Source organism: Pyrgilauda ruficollis, unplaced genomic scaffold (genome assembly GCF_017590135.1).
Source record: "Pyrgilauda ruficollis isolate IOZ18807 unplaced genomic scaffold, ASM1759013v1 scaffold66, whole genome shotgun sequence".
In the NCBI taxonomy this organism is placed as follows: Eukaryota; Metazoa; Chordata; class Aves; order Passeriformes; family Passeridae; genus Pyrgilauda; species Pyrgilauda ruficollis.
This window is the reverse complement of record NW_024528377.1, coordinates 4,754,891-4,774,189: the sequence shown is the minus strand read 5'-3', so window position 1 is coordinate 4,774,189 and position 19,299 is coordinate 4,754,891. Positions and strand designations below refer to the sequence as shown.

At 41.2% G+C, this 19,299-nt stretch overlaps 1 long non-coding RNA gene across 1 annotated transcript; it reads right to left on the bottom strand.

Moving 5' to 3' along the window:
• Positions 1–1,751: 1,751 nt before the first annotated feature.
• On the bottom strand, positions 1,752–12,080 carry LOC121362751. Its single transcript, XR_005956568.1, has 3 exons — positions 11,945–12,080; positions 4,981–5,038; positions 1,752–4,512 (listed from the first exon to the last, which is right to left on the bottom strand). It is a non-coding gene; the product is annotated as an uncharacterized LOC121362751 (long non-coding RNA).
• Positions 12,081–19,299: the final 7,219 nt, after the last annotated feature.

The following is a 19,299-nucleotide window of genomic DNA, read 5'->3' as shown; positions in this document are numbered from 1 at the left end:
GTTACCCTTAAAGAAAAAAGGTGAGTGAGAAAAAAGGCAGGAAATAACAGATAATCACTCCATTGCCTATTCCAGGACTCAGGATATTTTATACCAATCAGCTCAGGGTATTTTCAGTACTAAAAGCAAAAAGAAACTAATTTTGATGTCCAAATTTGACACTTTAATAATTGTACAAAGGCATACCAAAAAACCACTACAAGTACTTGACTAACATGTACCAATTAGGAAATTTTGCATATACACAAAGCCTCACACAGCAAGCTACCAGAAGAACTGAAAAACTGACAGGATGAAATGTGTGACTTCCACATGTTGCAGGAGGCAAAGCTATTTTGATTAATTCTTCCAATTTTATGAACAAAGAATTCAACATTTCAACATCAGTTGAGACTACAGGTCAAAAGAAAATGATACCACTGCATTTCCTCTGAAAATGTCCTTCAAACACATTTTGCAGAAAGGCAAACCTCACAATATTTCACATGGAATTTATGATATTCTATTCCTTACCACTCATTTGCCATTCTTTTTTAAAGGAAAGGCTGAAGAAAGCAAAAGTCTGAAATAGAAATCAGTAGGGAAAGACAAAATGAAAAAACCCTTTATCTTTAGGCATTTTTTTCTTGAAAAAAGAAACGGAAAAAGAGATTTCCTCTCTCCCATCTCACTCTTCAAAATCGTTTTTGAAAGGTGTTTAGGAGTGACATGAAATGTTTGTTTTGATGTGTTTCAATATTTCTGATGGGAAAAAACCACAATCTTTTTCTCTGATCGACACTCTGGGCTGCCATTTGAATGGTTTTCCCATCAGCTACAGTTACCTGTGATTACATTATAACCTTTAATTCCTCGTGTGTTTTCAGTATAAACAAGTATAAACAGTATACAGTACAGAATAAACAAGTTCTTTATCTCCCTGAACTTCTGAGGTGCCACTTTCAGGATGAATGTCACCCACACAGGTTGCAGTAAGAGGAACTCTTCTTCCTCACTGGGTCTGTGAGCACCTTGAAGCTTCAGACCATGTGTTTCATCATGGCTTTCAGCTCATCACGTTCAATTCATGATCAAAAAATAAAACATTTTTAGTAGCACCAGGAATTAATAATGAAAGGGGCTGATGGACAGCTCTGGTGATCTGTGTGCTTTGCCATTCTCAGGAGAGAAGGTCTGGAAGAGCTTGTCTAATATCAGGAAATGGCTGTAACTAATAGCTTGGCTGTGTCTCAGCATATGGACATCCTTACTGCACAGCAAACCTGCCTCCACACCATTTAATTTAATTTAATCTATATCCGAAACTAGCATGAGATAAAATGTAAGCCAAGCACCTATGTGAAATTTAATACAAAATAATGATTCTGAACTGTGATCATACCTTGACTTATTTTTAAAATAATTTCCTCCAAGGACAAGTCCTAACATGAGATCCATCCCTATATTTTCCAGCTGAGACTAAGCCAAGCCAGCTGCAGACCCAAAAAAAAAGGGAATTGTGCCTCAAAAGCCCTTTAGGCTCCACTGCTAAAAATGCCAGTGCTTGACCTGATTCTGCTGCCCCTCTCTCCCCAGATCCTGATTGTCAGAGTTGAGATGGAGACGATACAAAGCGACACTCCATCTTCAGAAGGCTTCAAACTGTTTTTATTACATCATGCATGCTTTTTATATATTCTTACAAAACTCAGAAGTTTACACTTTACTCACTGGTCAGGAAAGACAAACAAAGTGCTCATTGGAATAGGCTTTCTCTTATTTATCCTTCTTTCTTTCTTGGTTTCTATGTCAATGACCTGGTAGGAAATTCTTCCAGGGGTAAACATGGATCCTCTTATCAAACTTCCCCCTGGCTCACACGAGTCCCTGTAAAACCTCTTCCACACCTGACGAGGTGGGAAACAGGCAAAGCCCTGGCTGTGCTTCCTGGCACGCATCAGCCTGCAGATCTGAGCCCATAAAAATATCTTTTTGGCACGAATCACTCCATGGGAACCACAGTTTTGCCTGTGCAGTTTTTGGGGTGGGCACGGCAAGGTTATGGTCAAGGAGATGCTTTGTAGTGCAGCCTGTGCAAGCTGCTAAATCTTAATCTGAAGTAATCCTAATCTGAAACTCAGGGCAGCAGTCTGGGTTTTTTGTAAAACAAACAAGTGGGACCACAGCATTTTTCTTGAGTACAACTCTATGGATGTGTGGGAAAAGGTGTTGTTTTAAAAATCAAGTGTTCCGGATAACTCACCACTCTTGGCAATATTCATTGTGACTACTTATGCTTAAGAAATAGTTTTGATGCAATGCCTCATTATCCATGTACCAGAACATCTCTTTTCCTGGCAGCATTTTAGAAAAAAAAAGGAATAAAACCCAAAAAGGCAAACAAACCAAACCCAACTCCTAACAAAGACCTCTGATAACTTCAGTGACACAGCATGTTCTCATAAATAATTCTCTCTTCATACAACAGCCCAAAAGACTATGCACAAAGACCTGGCATTTCTATTTTCTCCTTTTTAAGTCACACTGACCACAAGGCACTGACGTGTCCAGCTGTAATTAAAGGAAATGCTGTGGTCCAATAGCCATCACACCTCATAGGACTACAGGAAACTCAGCTGTTCTCTGCTTCACAACATGAGATCAACGAGCAGCACAGAAAAAGTTCATCCAAGAACTTGTCCTTGATGTGTATTTGATGCTCTTTACTGGGTACTGTTTTTTCATGGCCTACTGGAACTTTTTTGGTTTTTAACAAATCCAATTTTCACAATAGAAATTACATTTTAACTTCTAAATGCACATAAACACACTTGGTTATTATATATATATAAATTTTAAAAATAAAAACATCTTGATATAAAAATATAATGAAGGAAGTTTTCCTCAAAGTGCAGTGAGGTGGTTCTTGCAAATTAAAAGAAGTATCTTGCCAGCATTAAAGAAAACATTTTGTTCTCATGCTACCTTAAAATGAACCCTATCTAGTGAAAATCCAGGTCATAGCAGCTCATGAACCAAACTCACTCTTCCAAATATGATTTAAACCAAGTAACCTTCATTCCTTATTCACAATAGCTCATTAGTCTTCACTGTGTCATATTTCAAAGTTTTGCAACCACAGTTATAATAATAACAACAGTAAAAACCAACTAAACTATGATTAATTAAGAAAACAGTGACCCAGGAGACAACCAAAACCATTATAGAGAGGTATATCATGAAAACAAAGCTTAATAAGGGCATTCAAAGCATTAATTGAGCTTATTTCTTTTTCAGAAACCATAATTATTTTAATTCTTTCACTGTACTACAAAGTATGAATCATGGCTGAGATCTTCTCATCTCCAAACTTTTTACCCCAGTGCCTGGTCCAGGCAGTGGTAACTTGAAGGCAATGGTAATATCTTAGAAGGAACACAACACACTTTATCTTCCCAGCTTGGAAAAGAGTTTTTATCATTCAAGTCCATCTTTTCCTTCAATCCACCCACTTAAAGTGCTGCTGCAGCTAAATATGTGATTTTTGTTTCTGAGTTCTGGTATTCAAACTCAGCTGGGAGAAAGGTGTGCTTTCTGTACCCTTAACTCCTAGCAGAATTTAGGAGTGTCAGGTTTTATCTTCTCTGTTGAGCTTGGATGCTGTGTTCAGATTCTTGGTGTCAATCACTAATTATTCAGTCCAAAGGACACACCTTTCTTCTCTAGTATTTTTCCTTTCTCTTCTTCCATTCTCCATAAACAATCATAATTAAAAACTCAGGGAAGCTATCCACTCAGGTATTTTTCACTGGCTTCACAAAGATGAGAGCCAATGCAAATTTTCCTCCTTTGTCCATTGAGCATCTCAGCTTTCTTTCATTTTTTGATCAGCAGCAAAATAGTTAAGGTTGGCATTTAAAACAGATATTTGCATTTATTCCAGATGACATGTTTTCTTCATTTCCATGCCAACTGACTCTCACCACCTTCATTTGCATGCAGATGTGAACACTTCTGTGAGTTTTGTCAAAGTTTTTCTTCTGGCAGAATTGCTACAGACTTTCAGCTAGGGAGGTGGGGAAAAAAAAGACAAAAGAAGAATACAGAAGACAAAACAGCAGTTCATGTAAGAAATCACATCTCAGTAATCTCAAATATTTTTCATTTTCAAAGGAAAATGTCAGATATCACTTATATCTGTTTCACTTCCTTTTCCCCCTCTAAATAAACTTGTAGACAATGGATGGCTGTGGCATGGCCTGCCATATCCATCATCCTTAGGACTGGGTCAGGAACAGACCTGGAGACCATATCCTGAGTTCCTGCCTTTCCAGTTCTGGGAAAATTCCCACCACAAATTAGATTCTGCATCCTCAGCTCCCGTTGCCCTCATCTGTTTCCAGCACAAAAAGTTCTGTTTGCTTGGCAGTCTATTTCCTCTTTATCCAGAGCCATAATCTTCAGGTATATGGAATGGCAGCAATTTCCACAGTGACAGCATGCCATGGCAAAAACATGGGCTTATAAATTTCCCTGAAGAAACAAACAGAAGAAAAGAACCTGGTCAGGGGAAGGAGGAGATGCCAGTTTTGGAAACATCCCATGTTTTGCTGTTGATTTTACTTATTTCAAGATCACAAACAGTCCCAGCCCTGCTGGGTTTCCTCAGGTGTTGCCCAAATCACAACAGAACACAAAGAAAGGTTTTGCCCAGGGAACTGTCAGGCAAAATGTAGAAGAATTAATGTCAATCCTGCCTTCGGTGAATATATTCACTGTTTTAAACTCTCTGCTGTGTTTCTGCAGCATTACCATACCCTCAAAGTTCACCTTCCTGTGTCTGAAGTTACAGAGTCCCCCAGAGCTTTAAAATCAGGTTTTTTCAAAAACTTCTAGCAAAAGAAAAAAGAAATCTGAAAAAGCAACAGCAGGTGTCTTACTCATGATGTACGACTTGTTCCTTTGTTGAGACAAAAAGTATCTTAGATTCTCCTCACCTACCTGTTGCTAACACATTAGAGCCCTCAGGTTTGACATTCATCTTGGACAGGTAAGCAATCTAAAAAACAGAAAAAACAAACTCAAAACCAGCCAAATAAAAAAGCGCAACAAGAACAGCAAAAACCCATGAAAAATTCCCAAAAAACAGTAAGAATATCAAAGAAGAAAATCTTCCTGTTGTAAAATTCTGTTTCAAGGCAGAAAGGAAGGGTCAGAGGGCTGGAGTACCAGTCCTGTGAGGATGGAGAGAGCTGGGGGAAGGGAAGGGAAGGGAAGGGAAGGGAAGGGAAGGGAAGGAGAAGAGAAGAGAAGAGAAGAGAAGAGAAGAGAAGAGAAGAGAAGAGAAGAGACCTTGGAGCACGTTTTAGTACCTAAAGGAGGTCTGCAAGAGAGATGGAGAGGGACTTTTCCAAAGGGAATGTAGGGCTAGAATATGGAAAAATGGCTTTAAACTGAAGAGGCAACAGTTTAGATCAGATATTAGGAGGAAAATCTTCCCTGTGAGGGTGGTGATGCCCTGGCACAGGGTGCCCAGAGAAGCTGTGGATGCCCCATCCCTGGAAATGTCCAAGGCCAGGCTGGATGGAGTCCTGAGCAACCTGGGACAGTGAAAAGTGTCCTTTCACTATCCAGATAGCAAAATTTTACACTTTCTGTACTAACAAACACTAACCCCACACAAACCACTACATTTAACCTGAAGCTGTAGAAAAAGCTTTCAAAAGTAAATAATGGAAGTAAAACTATAAGTACGTAGCTTGAATAAAAGTCCCAACACTAGCAAAAAAACCCTAAAAATCTCAACATTTAGTTGTTATGCTCCCCATGGCAGGGGCGTGCAACTGGGTGATCTTTAAGATATCTTTCAACCCAAACCATTCTATGGCTCCTCACCCAGGCATTTCTTTCTGTGACACTCTGACAGCAGACTGACGACTAATTAAGGTTGTAGCCTTTAGGCAGCTCCTCTGAGGTTTCATCAATCCCTTCCCAAGAAATTACAGGGATCTTGCGTATTCCAGTCTGGTGAATCTTTCTGACTTCTTTCTGCTTCCAGCAGTTTGTGCTTTTCAACCACAGATAGAGGGGAAAAAAAACCCAAAAAAAAAAAACCAAAAAAAACAAAACAAACAAACAAAAAAAAAAACAAACAAACAAAAAAAAAAAAAAAAAAAAAAAAACAACAACAACAAAAACCCACTAAAACAACAACAAAAAAAGAAAACAACAAAAAACCAAAACCAAACAAACCCCACAAAAAAACAAACAAACAAAAATCATCCAAAAGTAGAGGAGTGGAATCATTTGATATACAGCTTCTCATAAGAGATGGATCTAATAATTTCTATTATAAATATAAATTATATTATAACAATATTATATTAATAATATTATGAATATAAATTATAGATCTGGATCTATAATTTGTATCCAATTTTTGAAAAATGCTTTACCCAAAGTTACAGAGCAACTGCCATAACCAGCAGCGCGTATGACAGAACCATCAGGCAAATCTTTTACCTTTGCCTGATAAAACGAGGATAAACACCATTTAAACTTAGAAATTCAAAGCGACTCAGCCTCGTTCCTTTTTTAACTTCAGCAAGCTGGAATATTCCTCTGAGCTTCCCGGCTTTGCAGGAGAGCTGCTGCTCTTCTTGGCACGCACAAGAACAGGCTGCTGCTATAGGGCATCCTGTCCAGTTTGGGTCTGCTACCAACCAGCCGCGGATTTTAGCAGGCAGAGGCAGGTTGGTACGCAAAGAGAGCATCCTCACCTGGGGAAGGGTGGGATGAAGCAGCTGGAGCCGGGGCAGGGAGCGGAGCGCTCGGGAGCGGCGCGTCCCGCCTGCCCTCTGGTGGGACCGCCCGGAACGCGGCACCCGGAGCCGCCCGGCAGCCGGACAGAGGGGCAAACCTGCTGAAAAACACGAGCAAAACACGAGGAATTGCTCGGGGTTTGTGTAAAGGTGGGTAAAAACAGCTCTGGGAAAGGGTTAGGGAGCTCGCAGGGAGCGATGCTGAAGAACTCCGCTAAAATTAAATGCAGAACGTGGTTTGGTAGCGGTCTCAGCAGGTGGAAGCCTCTGACTTCCCAACACTACCATGCAAACTTCTATTGCAATGTGTTATAAGGTAAATCAGCTTGCAAACAGCCAGGATCTTGTATGTGCACCCACCAAGCACATTTGGGTGTCGCCAGGAAAAATTGAGTTTTCTTCCCCCAGCAGCAGGGATAAGGACAGATGTGCTGCAAGGATGCAGTGTCCCTGCAGTGACATGCCTCAGCAGAAAACCTAACCCTGGGCAGGCTAAATCCCAGAGACCGTGCCTGCAAATTTCCCTTGGAATCAAAAGATGCATTCCAGCCATTCAACACTGAGGACCTGCAGGGGAAAATGAGCTTTCCAAAATAAGAAATGAGGACATGGTGACTACGAGCTATGACTGCCAGTCACAGAGCCTGAAGCTCAATGGACAGGATCAGAATGCTGCTATCTTAATCAATTATTGTTTCTCCAAAACTCAGTGTCTTAACTCACACGTGATCCAAGGCCACCCTCTTTGTGTCCATGGGAGCACTTGTTCCAACACAGAATTGCTTGATTTCACCAAAGCACATCAGATGAATTAGAGCAGAAAAGCCCTTCTGAACAAGCTGGAGGCTCAGCAAGAGTATATGGTTTGCAAATACTGTGCTGGCTTTCTGCTGTTGCTTTAGAGAACATGATGCTTTCACTTGATTTAATTATTTCCTCACAAAATCACTTGCACTGAGCCCAACAAGAAGGGGAACAGGGTCTGCATGGCCAGCAAACCTCAAGCACCTCCCATCACAAACAATAGTGCTGCAAAGGACACCCTGGGAAAAAAAAAAAAAATAATTACTCAATTTTTCAGGGCATCAGGGAAGCAATTTGATCCTGGCTTGCTCACAAAAGGTAGATCTGGGTTATGAGACTACCCATGTGCATGTAATTGTGTGAACAGGTTGGGAATGACAGTTCCATCTCTTGGAACCTCTCACACCCTAACACCTCTCAATTAAAAGCTGCCCAGCACCAAACTGTCACATGATATTTGGGGGTAATCTTCCTGTGCACTTTCTGCTGTGAAGCTGTGAGAAAGGGGGGAAAAATAGAAATATCCTTCTGCAGCAGCATTCCAGGGGTGTTGAGGATGCTGAAGAGCCACTGCAGGGCTGATTTTCCACCAGGTTATCTCAGATACCTTCCCAGCTATCAACTCACCCTTTGCACATTTTTAGTGATGTGCAGCCAACAGTGCATGCCTATATTACACAGAACATTTCAACCCTCCCAAGCCTGTCTTGCTCATTAATCAAATACACAAAAGCCACAGGATGGTTCCCAGCACCAAAGCAGCAGCAATATCTGCCCTGGAAGCTGTAGGCTGTTCCCCCTTTATGCCCTGGTCATCATGTTTTCACTTTTCTCTTTGGAATCACATTAAAATAGATCTGTTCAAACCTTCTTGTACAAACCTTCATATAATTTTTCTGGCATCACAGCTGTGGGAACAAGAGTCCTTCCACAACTCTGCCTTTAAATTCACCTAGTGCTTATTAGAAATCCCTTCTTGTGAGATATAAATAACATCTTGCCCCAGCAAAATGGTGTTTGACAAGGGAAAATTATGTAATTAGGATTAGGTCTGTGTGTGGCTTGGTCCAAGAGTGGCCTCAGGAGAATTAACTTTGATTTTCTGTTTGGCACATCCCTGGAGGGGCATGACTGCAATGAGCAGGGCCTGCCCAGGGCTTCTGGCAGCCTGGGGAAAGGGGATGGAAGGGGTTAGGACTTGCAGTGGGGCTGCCTTCTGCCACCACTGCAATGTGCCTCTGGCTGGACAAACGCTAGGGAAAGGTTTTTTAGGAGCAGGCTGGCTCCAGGGAGGTGGAGCTGGCTGTCAGGAAGCACGAGGCAGCACTGCACAGAACAGCCCTGACATCCTGCACTGCTCATTCAGCAGCAAGTGACATCTGCTCCTGTCATTGTGGGGCTAATTCACAGATGCTGTGTGTTCTCTAATTGTAAAATTAGCTTTGATAAGTGAGAGCCCCCGTGTGTGCGCACCATTGGGTGCAAAGGAGAGGTTTTTCTAATCCCTCCACAAATGAGTGATATTGTAGAAATTAAGTGAGGTTATTAGTGCCTGCATGAGCATGGACTGTGTGCTCAGACAACAGTAAATCCTGGATGTGCTCAGCTGCCAATCCCATCTCCTTATGGCCCCGTTTTACAGGAATTACATTTGGTTAGTGCATCCCTTCTGTCTCCTCCATGCTCCAGTTGCATGATGCTGGGACAGATGTTGAAGAAGCTGGGAGGGTGTCTATTGTGTTTATCTGGATTTTATTTAGATCAACTCTCAAATCGTGGGGGAATGTGACATTAAGCATCTTATTTATTAATTTTTGTGAACATTTAATGGCTTATGGTCATAGAGGTGGCAGCCACTGCAAAAATCAGAGTTCCACTATTGTTATCCCTCATTTACCCAGTTCTCAATATACCAGTGAAAGTCTTATAATATTTTTTTTTCCTTAGAATCACAGTTCCTGAAAACAAGTAATTACTTAATGATGTTGCATTTGCTTAGTGCAAGGTTAGGTTTCAAGCCTTTGTACTTGCAGACAGGGGATTGAAAAATGAGACTTGAGGGAATTTTAAAGGCTGCATAAAAATACCCTCAAAATTCAAATTAAAAGAGGAAAAAACATTTATTATTATTGTGGTTTTGGTTTTTTAAACCTTAAAGCTGAGCACAAAAGCACCTCTGCAAAAAGAAATAAAGTGCTAAAAACTAGAGATGATAACAGGAGGCTCACGAATAAGATTTTCATTCTACATAACATCAAGTTATTAATAGTTATAAATTATGGACTGGATAGAAATGCTTTCCAAAGGAAACCATGTTTCTCACAGCTCCATTTTGCACACAAAGTCCCCCAAGTAGGATATGACTATGATATGGCAGTAGGATATAACCAGTTGCCTCAGAAGTCTAGCAAAATTAATAAATTTTTTTTTTAAAAATTAACATCCCCACATTCCCATATCATTAAAAATATGTGCATAGTCTTTATCCTCAGGCTACTTAATGCTAACTATTACTATTACATTAAATTAATTTGTTTACAAGACCGTTTGTGGAAGGCTATAATGAAAAAAACCCAGTACCTATGAAACAGCTGTTAATTTCTTCAGAAAGGAGCTGACAGTTTGGGAATCTCTACACAGTCCTGGTTTAACTCTAATAACTTCTTTTTTTTTTTTAATCTAATAGAAATACTTTAGTATTTTTACACACACATAATTAATTCATTTAAAACATAAATGTCATGAACCACTGGAAGAAATTCCAATATAGCATTCAAATAACCACAATTAAACCTTTTCTAACTAAAGGTAATTGCTTTGCAACAACTGAAATGAAATCCTTTTAAGTTATTTGCATTTACAACCCTCCCAGGTTGTAACTGCAAACTTGGTGCCCTTGCACTTCCCCCACAGGAACTGTGCTGTTATCCATCATTTTCTGTGGGATATTTTTTGTCTCTGAAGGCATCACAGCTACCAGAGCTCCCAGTTTGCTATCCTGCCATCTCCAGCCAGAGATACTGATGGATGAAGCAGGCTGATAAATGGAGCCTGGAGCAACAAATACAAGCAGTCATAAAAAGCAAGTCTTAAGCAGTGCCCTGAAACAATCAACAGCTTTGAGCTGTTTAACCAGCTGACCTAAAATAAACCATGGATTTCAGGATGTAAAAGAGCAGGCAGCAGATTCCTCCTTATGTATATTTGATCAGCCAGCTGTTGTGGCTGAGCTTTCTTACAATGGTCATGTTTTCTTCTAAAATAAAGCACTTCAGCCTTCAGCTGCAGCAGAGGCAGAACAGCAAGAGCAGGTGGAAAGGAAAGGAAAGGAAAGGAAAGGAAAGGAAAGGAAAGGAAAGGAAAGGAAAGGAAAGGAAAGGAAAGGAAAGGAAAGGAAAGGAAAGGAAAGGAAAGGAAAGGAAAGGAAAGGAAAGGAAAGGAAAGGAAAGGAAAGGAAAGGAAAGGAAAGGAAAGGAAAGGAAAGGAAAGGAAAGGAAAGGAAAGGAAAGGAAAGGAAAGGCACTTAAATAGAGCAATTCTTATGGTTCTCAAGGATAATTCAGGTGCACACTGTGACACCACCTCATAGTCCTTTTAATGAAAGCCTTTTACTTGAAAAGCTACATTCGGCATCCTAAAATGTTACTTATGAAAATGTAAATGGCCTTCCAAAAAAAGAGAGTCCATTGTTTGAAAAAAACCCAAATAACATAAAATATCCCTCCTGGGAGTTCAAAATTTCTTCCTTGTGCCTGTCGTTCTAGTAAAACAGAGATCTGTTTAATTAATAACTAAAACAATTGGCAGCCTCTTTGCTTTCTCTAATTTACCAGCAATACCAAAACCAATGTGAGAATTTCAACCAGCCCATTTAGGAAGAAGGAAGATGAGAATATGCGAAATATTCATCTAAAATCTGCAGCGGCACCTCAGTTCTATATTTTTCAAAACTCAGCACACTGCACACAGGGAGGTCTGTAACAGTTTGAAGTATGGCACATCCATCTAAAAGAGCCTGGCAATAATTTATTTATGCACTGAGAAAACCATTGGCTATGTAGATGCTGTCAGAAATGGAGACTGAACATCAGAATAGATGTTATTTTCCAGAAAACAACCATCATTCTAGCAGGCAAAAAACAAAGCTTCAAAGGTAATGCTGTTTCTAAATCAGGCCCCAAGAACTGCAAGATGACACTGAAAAATGTGGCTCTTGTTGAAATGGGAATTATCCCTGGCAGCCCAGGCTTTCTCTGGGATGTTTGGTAGGGCAACACAATTTCGCTCCCTGGAATGAGGACAGTGCATCTCAGAAACTTTATAAATTTCAGTTTCCTGACCTGATTGTTGGCGTGTTAATTTTGAGAGTTAATCCAAACTGGTCCTTCAGTTTGGCAGATTTAGAGAGCCAGTCCTGAGGATCACTTTGTCAGGATCTCACAGTTTAAGCCACTCTCCAGGGCTGGTGAGGTGTCTGGGGAAAAAAAAAAAAATAAAAATTACTGTGCCATGTAGGCCTGGTTTTTAACTCCTCTTCCAAGAGCTGCCTTCTTGTCTCTTCTTTCCTTTCCCTCCCTCCCAAAACACTGAGATTCCCCCTCCCCAGTGGCATTCCTCCATGGAGCCTGGCAGGACTGGTCCCGTGCGGAATGTCGGCTCTGCTCTCTCTGTTGGGAGCAGTGGCAGCACAGGGAGGGGATCTGGGGGGGTTCTGTCCTTCAGCAATGTCAGAATCACAGCTTCGGGGTCAAATCAGCCAGGCTTTGCCACTCACCCAGGTCTTGGGCAGGAAGGGAAGGGTTTGGAAATAGAACACGTTTACAAGAACACCTTCCAAGCGAGGGGCTCCAAAATAGCATTCTCCTTTATAACCTGATTGAAATAATCAGCACACAGTCAAGCACAGTTTGTTAGTTGCACTCAAAGCAAAACATGCTTCCAGCTGTGAGAGATAATTACTATTTATTGACTGGCTTTTGAGGACTTTTATGCTATATTTAGTTTTAGGGCTGTTTGGGGTTTTTATTTGCATCAGAGGCATTGATGAAAAAGGCTGCTGCTTAGAGCAGTCAGCTGCCTTCTCATGATTAACCTCTTATTTCACTTCAGAATGTGTTTCACCTGCAAATGTGCTGGGAAATCAAAATTAATCCTGGGCAAATTCCCACAAGTGCCCCGTTGAACCAGTAACTGCATTCATCAGCATTCCCCACTGATAGCCCTTTGTTCTTGTGTAGTGCTGGGGGTTTTATTTGAGTATCTTCCCAACACCAGAAAGGACAGCTAATTATAACCATCTTGCTACAGAGGGGTGATTTTAGAAGGGGCTGTAGCAGCTGGAACCACTGTTCTACCCAGTTAAGTGTTCCTGCTGCCTTCAGTGACCTGCACAGTTGCTCCAGAGGCAGAATCAGAAACCAAAAAATAAGCACAGAAGAGTTTTAACCCCTTCATCTCCAACAGTTGCAGCAGGTCTACATTCTTAAACCAGGAATTTCTAAATCTCTTCCAGGACAATTTTCTTGAATGCAATTTCTCTGTTAGCCTTTATCTTAATTTCATTTGGAGGTGGCTTCAAATGGGACTCAAGGTCTGTGAAGGCACTGAGGGAAACTGCCTGTCCGTGCTCTGCTTTCTTCCCCTTTGGTGTGATGTGAGGACAGTGCAACCTGAACTATGCAAAAAATGCAGTGGCAAACAGGAAAGGTCAGCCTACAGCTCTGGTGCCACAGCTTTGGCAGCTGCAGACACACAGAAGGGAAAAAGGCACAAAGAAGGAACAGTGGATCAAAATAATTGAAAGTTTTTGCTAAGATATTCTTTCCTAAATCAAGATGTTTCTCTTTGGAACTGGGCCTGAAGTTTAAGTCACCTAAAACTGAAGCATTTCATTTTGAAGCAAACAATGTCGCAACTGAAGCGCTGAAAACAAAATTTTTTTTTCCCCTTATTTTGTTTTGTTTTCACTGAATGGCTCCAAAGATGTCTTCAGACAAATCCAAAAGAGTTCTCATCTCCCCCAGCCTGTTTAATATATTCATTAGGGTCCCAAATGGTCTCATCACAACATGCCAATTGCAAAACTCATCCCCTGTCTTCACAGGGAAGTCGTGGAGCACACATGACTAATCTCAAAATTAAAATAGCCAGAAAGAAGCAGCAAGATCAAACAATAATAATGTTAACTGTTTGTAAAAGGTGCAGGAGCACTGAGTACCAAAGAGGATTGAAAAGCCCATGACTTTAAAGATTATTGGAATCTACAGGAAAAGTCAGTTTAACACGTCCTCCTTGTGAATTTGGGGTGTGGATTCAGAAAATGTATTGTAAAAATACATCTTTAGAGAAATATTGCTATCAGCAGGGTAACCTCACGACAGTCCACCACATGTTCTACATTCCCATTTTTCTGTATACAGCCAAGAAAACACAGACAAATGATAAAGAGTCAATTTAGGACTACTATGAGAAGACTGGAGTCATTATACAGGAGTATTTTTCTGCACTGAATGCAAAGATGGGAGCAATAAAGAGAAGAAAGAGTTACAAAACAGCATTCTTACTTTTAAAAGTGACCAAAAAATCATTTTGCAGAAGATTTAAGCATCAGACAAGGGACCTGAACCCCCCCCTTACCATTAAGACTGAGATCCAGACTGTCCTCTGGTTACTGTAGCCAGAGAGGTTTATTATAAACCAAAATCTCAATTGTAATTTCCCATCTGAGAGTCCAGGCAGCACGCCTGTCTACAAACCAGGTACTGCTTTGAAAAGGATTAAATTCTGTCTCCTCTTGAATTTAATGGAAGCCTTCTTTTAACTTCAGTGGGAGAAGGACAAGACCAATGATGAAAATCAAACCCTGAAGCAGAGTGAGATCAAAAGATTCTTAACACTTTGAAAATTCACAGAATTCACAGAATGACTAGGTTGGAAGAGATCTTCAGTATCATCAAGTCCAACCCAAAATTAACATACTCTTTTAAAAAAATTTAAATTAACATATTATTAAAATTGCTGGAGAGTTCAAAATCGGATTCAGGTTGATTTGCAGGGTAAGGGTAGTGGTTGAGTAAGGCACCCTAATGTTTGTAATTAAGGAGAATAAACACAAAATTTTAAGGCAGAACCTGCCATTTAAATAACCACCTTGTGTGAATTTAACCATGCTTGCAGAAGACACTGTGAATGATGAATAAGATGAAACACAGAGTGAGTAAGATGAAACCTGAGGTCACTGGGAAGTTAGGACTGCTCTAGCAGAGATCTCATCGAGGCAGGACGAAAACAAGCTACCTCAAAAGTCTGTTTTGCTCAGACACAGCTTGCCTCAGGAAACAATTTACTGGGCAGAAAGTTCCTGCAGCTAACACGGCCTGCAGTGCTCAAAAACCAACTCTGACACACTTCCCTCAACCAGGGGCTCCCAGAGGAGCTTTCCTGCCATCACATCTTGCCATCTGCCTCGCAGACCCACGAGCAACGCATGATCCTCATCAGCCAAAAGCTCCCAGCTTGATGGGCGCCAGATGTTCTTGGGTCTCACGAGACCCCAGCCATGCAGGCACAGCTGCAGGGCTCCAATCAGGCAGGAACAGGTCTCATCTTCAACACCCATTGACCAGCTGGTATGTTCAGACACCTCAGAACTTTCAGCTGGCTGCTTAAACTTGCTTTGGGGTCAAGAAGAAGCTGGTGTTCATGTCATACTGTCCCTCCTTAAAGTGTCTGACCTTTAGGATGCATGCCATGACCCCAAACACACCCCTTTGGCTCAGACCTACCTTTTTCTCCATTAAAACAACACAGGTGTGCATCAGCTCCTCCCAGTTCAACTCAGAGCTAGATTGCCTTGTTAAAGTTTTATCTCAGCATGGTCTCACTGTGGATGATACAAACATGTGGGCTTCATCCTCAGAGCACACAGGTGGGGCTGGGGCATGGCTGTGTGCTCCAGCAGACAGCAGTTCTGTCAGCCACCACTGTTCTTGCAGAGCTCTGGGCTCCAGGCACTCCCATCAGCTCCCTGGATCAGAGATTTTGATGTGCCTCATCACTGCTGCTGCACTCCTGGGTGCCAGCTGTGGCACTGAATTATTTCTGCTGAGTTAGGATGACCTGGAGAGTGCAACTTTCCCCTGAGCAGGGCGGTCCTTGACACTGCTTATTCAAATTAATTAATTTCAAGATGAAATTGCCATAGCCCACTTCTGTTTGAAGAGGTCCCTGAACTCCACCAGAAACCTTCACAACTGCAGACCTCAGCCTTTCAGGTGAGGCAAGCTGCCATGAGTGTGTAAAGCATAAACTGATCTCCCTCCACAAGTCATCTTAACCAAAATAATTTTGTTGAAGCATTGCCTTTTTAAAAATGCTTACTATGTTACTTCAGCTGCATGGAGAGTGTGAGAACCTAGGGAGAAATGACTGCCCAATCAATTCCCTATCACAAATAACTTGTTTTAAGAGTATGCCAACTGCCTAAGCCCCCAGGAGCAGCTCTGGAAATGTATCATGGGAGCAGTATGGGCACATATTCTCCAATAACAGTGATGCCAAGAGCCACAACTTGCTGCTAAGAGGTCTCTAATTATTCTAACTTCACGTGTTCTGCTCGATTTTTACACTGTGGAGAAACAGAGCATGAGCTCCCTAAGATGCCAGAAAACCTTGCTTAGATTTCAGAGCACCTGAGGACAGAGAGGGAAGGAAAAATGCTCTCCTGCACCAGCCTGATCAGCTGGGTTCAGCTGCCTGCAGAGCTCAGGCTGCCCTGCCATCCCCTCCTGACATTCAAGCTTTGACCAAACCCATCACAACTCCTGGCACATGGAACACACCAGAGGTATCTGCAAACCAAACCCTCTGCCAGCAGGTACAATCCTTGATTTTCCTCTCTGGAACACATTTTCAAAACTCTTTTAGTATACTTTATTCCTTTATCAAGTGACTTGAACCTAGAAACCAGATCGATTTTGAAAAATTAACCATACCTTATTTCATCCCACCTCTCCTAGGCATTTATTCTGTTGCTTTCACTGTTCTAGTGCTATTTATATTGGGAAAAGTACAATGAAAGGCATAAAAACAGAGCTGCAAAGCCTGTTAAACCCACTTCCTACAGGTGTAAATGCCTGGGTGAAATTTAAGGAACTCAAGAATTAGGATTGGAGTGTTCAAGTCCTGAATGAAACAGGAACCAGAGCTGGCTGGGGGTTGGCTGCAGGATGAACTCTTCAAAACAGACAGCAACCTCAGCTGCAGGCAGGTGCAGCTTCAAAACCTCTGCATTTTCATCAAAACAGAAAATTCCATTGCCTGGCTCCAACAGGAAAAAAGAAACCCAAGCCCCTTGCTCTGTTACAAACGTGGAGATATCAAATTTCCAAGGGATGAGTACACAGGAAATAACTTTTCTTGTAGAAACCCCATGACTGAGGAGATTTGTTACCTATTGCAAGCCACATTTCAGCCATGACAAGAGAGGTGTGTGGTCAGGGCATGGCATGTAGGACAAAAGCAATTTCCCTGCTCATGGCTCAGCAGTTCTGGATTTTCATCAGTGACCTGATGACCAGCCTGCCCAAATCCTCCCTGGCAGGCTGAGACCCAGTGCTGCTTGAGGTTTGAAGAAGATGTGATGAGAAAGCAGGACATGGAACACCAAAATCATTCAGCCTTCTGCAGGTGTAGCTGAGGAGTAACCCTGAACTTCAAAAAAATTCACTTGTCAAGTGAAAAAGGTTTCTACTGTGTTAATTCAAGCTTTGCAGGCAATCTGAATTCTGTATGAAGGCTAGAGAAGCTTGCATAAACAATTCTCCTGTAAGAGAGGTCAGAATAAACCTCATCTAGAGAAATTATGCATTTATGATTGGAGAGAAGCCTGTTTTTTAATGGTTAACTGATGAACTGAATCCTGTGACAGGTCACATTTTGAAATAGGATATGGAAAAACAACAAAGCAGACTTAGCAACCCTAGGATAAAACCCTCCTAAAATCTCAGAGCAAAAAGGAAAAAAAATTAAATGGAAATAACTTAGGTCAGGGTTAGTGCATGGTGAGAACAAGTGGAGTGCAAAGAAGTTTTTGTAGTATGTTTTCCTTCCACGTTAAAGTAATCACCTACTAATTAGCAGATGTGATGGGCTATTCCCATCCTGTGTGTCCACATCCCAGATTTATAGCTGGCAAAGAATTCTCTCTTCTCCTGTAACACTTGGAGAGTTGCAAAAACACTTAATAATTTGAATCTAGTACTGAAAGGGAGTCCTGGGTAATGAAAAGGGCTTGGAGAGGGAAAAATGCTTGCCTTGAATGATGTCTGGGGAGAAGAAAATACTCCAGAAGCAATGAATCTGCTCCAGAGCCTCCGGAAATGTTCTTCCCTCTTCCTGCTGGAGACCTGGCTAGCAGAGACAGCAGAGATTGTGCTTCCCCTGCAAGACACAGAAGAGATTATTCCATTATAAAAATGACACCAAGCTGAGGACCTAGTGGAGAGGGATAAAATAAGAAAGCAGCAAAGATGAGATCTTAAAACCAAACACCTGGTGAACCTAACACCTGATTGGTTTTTAGGAATCTTCTCTCTCACCATTGGTGAACTGTGAATAGCACACTCTGGAGAACTATATCTATAAACAATGGTTACGGAAAGAGAGATCATAATTGCTTGAAGTCATTTCTTTTGAGTTTCCTACAGTTTTTACACAGCTTCCCAGGATTTCCCTGGGAGAACCATGTCTCTCTCTGTTCAGAGGATGTGTAATTACTACATCCACGTCTATGGGCTGTACTATGTGTAAAAAGGAAAAGGAGAAACCCCCCTCCAAGTGCTATTTTACCCGAGAGAGGGCTCAAAAGGCACTCCCACCCCAATGGCCTTTGGGTGGAGATGTCTGCGGAGCAGGAGAGCGTGTCCTTGAAGGAGATGTTCCCTCAGGACAGGAGATGAAGCCCAGCTCTCCTGCCCTCAGAAATCCCTCCCATAAGGTATCATCTCACAGCTCGGAAGCACTGGCAGCTGGTGGTGAATAAATCACACCCTTTAATCTCCTTAATACAACCTTGCTCCGAGCTCCTAATAAATGAAAACACTACGTTTCCTTTAATAAGAAATGCATGAAAGTGTGCCATTCATAAAAAGATTCAATTAAACATATGAAGCATATCCTCCTGTGACCCACATCTCAGTGACAATGTGATCTTCCTTTTGTAGCAGTGGGGCTTGTTCAGGCAACTTCTAGTTTTGGGTTTTTTTATTCTAGTTTTCTATTTAAAACACACAATTCATCCTGTTCAGAAAACCTGTTTAAATCTTTAGGACTAATTTTGCAAACATAAAATAATTTTCTAGTGCAAAAGTAGAAATACAACTGCAAAGTAAATACAACTATTTATTTCAACAGAGGCTGCCAAATAATTTTTTTTTCCTCCCTGAAGCAGAAAAATAAAGTCCTTTTTCTTCCTCTTAATGGAAAATATAGTTTTGCTATAGGCCAATTAGATCAAAAGGAATAGTGGCAAAATGGTTCACAAGAGACAGATCTTTCTTCCCCAGGCTTTTATCTTCTAAATAATTATATTTAGGCCTGAATATAAAAGACTAAAATGTTAGCTTAAGAGCTGATTTTGCAGCAGTATTTTAAATACCTTTTGCCACCTTTGATTTCAACAGTCTGAGACAGGAAA